This window comes from Callorhinus ursinus, unplaced genomic scaffold (genome assembly GCF_003265705.2).
Source record: "Callorhinus ursinus isolate GAN/ISIS: 27379988/994484 unplaced genomic scaffold, GSC_fseal_2.0 scaffold70, whole genome shotgun sequence".
Classification (NCBI taxonomy): domain Eukaryota; kingdom Metazoa; phylum Chordata; class Mammalia; order Carnivora; family Otariidae; genus Callorhinus; species Callorhinus ursinus.
Window position 1 is genome coordinate 6,559,934 of NW_027397132.1, and position 2,027 is coordinate 6,561,960.

The window sequence follows — 2,027 nt, forward strand, 5'->3', positions numbered from 1 at the left end:
TGCACGTCCCCTCCCCTGGCTGACCCCCTGCAGGTTCTGTCCCCACCTGCCATGAGTTGAGCACCTTTGGGCACAGCCCTTGTTTCTATGCCCTACAGACTGGGTAGAATCAGCTGCGTGGGTTTCTAGCCTCTAAGCCTCAGGCTCCCCTTTGTAAGATGGGGTCCTGATGGCTCCCATCTCTGGGAGCCAAAGGTAGGGAGGCCCCACCAGCAGACGCGCTCAGGCCAGGCCAGGAGGTTGGCTGCTGCTTAAAGCAGCCCAGGGCCTGCCCCCTTGAAGAAAGTGCACACATTCACGGCCCAAGTTTTGGGGTCCTGCCGCCAGCCTCTGGCAGTGACCTTCCTCCAGCCCTGTCCCCTGTCCCTGTGGATACATGGTCTTCCTGGAGATGTTCCTGCAGACAGTTGAGAAGCTCTTCATGGTGGGACACAGGGTCACCTACTACGTCTTCACCAATCAGTTGCCCGCCGGGCCCCATGTTCCCTTCCGGGAAGGCCGGAGGGTGGTGGTCCTCGAGGTTCCCGGCACCCCGCGCTGGGAGGACGCGTCCATGCAGAGCACGTGATGATCCGCCGCTTCTGTAAGCAGCTCTTCCCGTCATCGCGCGCTGAAATAAAGTTCTCAGACACCAATCTGAGCGGCCATGCAGGGCTGCCTCTGCAAGTAGGGCAGCAGCAGCTGGGTTCTGCACATCGCTTTTATGTCCCTTTTTATCAGAAAAGCAAGGGCAGACGCCTCAAAGCGTGGGAAAGGAGGACAAAGGGATGGCAAGTACCCCGAAGCTGTGAAGCAGGCCTGCACTCTGCCGTACGCGCAGGCACGCAGGGCGGCCGTCATGGGATCGGGGAAGAGCGGGATGTTTGTGCTAGCAAACGCCAGGGGCAGGAAGGGGGGCACGGAGGGTTACATTCTTTCCTGGCTCCTAACCTAGGCCCTGCCCCTGGGGATCATGGGATCCTGCTCCTACCGGGCCATTGTGGTCAGTAGCCTGAGAACGGGAACGCTGTTGACGTTTCAGCTGCTTCCACAATCCCTCCTTAGGGCTTACAATCTATTTTCTAAGATTAACTCCACAATTCCTCCGTGAGGTGGACTACCTGGTGTGCACAGAGGTGGACATGAAGTTCCGCGACCACGTGAGTATGAAGACCCTGTCCCCCCTCTTCGGCACCCTGCACCCCGGTTTCTACCAGGCGGCCCACAAGGACTTCAGCTACGAGCATTGGCCACAGTCCCAGGCGCACATCCCCCAGGGGCAAGGGTGACTTTAACTACAAGGGGGCCTTTTCTGGGGGGTCGGTGGTAGAGGTTCACCAACTGACCTTGGCCTGTCACCAGACAATGGGGGTCAACCTGGCCAATGGGATCGAGGCTGTGTGGCACGACGAGAGCCACCCGAACAGGTACCTGCTGGATCATAAGCCCATTAAGGTGCTGTCCCCAGAGGACCTGTAGGACCCACAGCTGCTGGGTTGCCCCCGGAGGACCTGTGGGACCCACAGCTGCTGGGCTGCCCCGGGGGACCTGTGGGATCCACAGGTGCTGGGCTGCCCATCATGAAGAAGCTGAGATTCATGGCTGTGCCCAAGAATCACCAGGACGGCAGCAGTGGTTAGTACTTGAGGAGTCATTTTGGTGCCCACCGGGTCTTTCACTTGAGTTAACAGATGAGTCCGAAGGAAGGACGTCATCAGTTAGGAAGTATAGACGAAGGTCAGAGTGGAGGTGGGCAAAGGCCTCTTTCAGAGAGCAGGGAAGCTCTGAGCTTCTTCTATACACCTTGCCCTGCTCCTCGCTTCCAGCTGCCTGGCCCTGAGTTCTGTCCTTTCAATGAATTGGTCATCTAGTAAGTAACATGTTTCTCTGAGTTCCATGAGCCACTGGAGCAAATTATTCAAACCCGACAAGGTTGTGGGGACCTCCAATCTGTAGCCCATACCTCGGAAACAGGGGTGACTTCTCTGCCCAGCCACTGGCTGACCACTAAGTTAACAGCACAGGTATTCAATAGCCATACACACAGC

At 57.7% G+C, this 2,027-nt stretch overlaps 1 pseudogene; it reads left to right on the top strand.

The window, feature by feature from the left end:
• Positions 1–376: 376 nt before the first annotated feature.
• Positions 377–1,458, top strand: LOC112816980 (histo-blood group ABO system transferase 2-like; annotated as a pseudogene).
• The last annotated feature ends 569 nt before the right edge of the window (positions 1,459–2,027 follow it).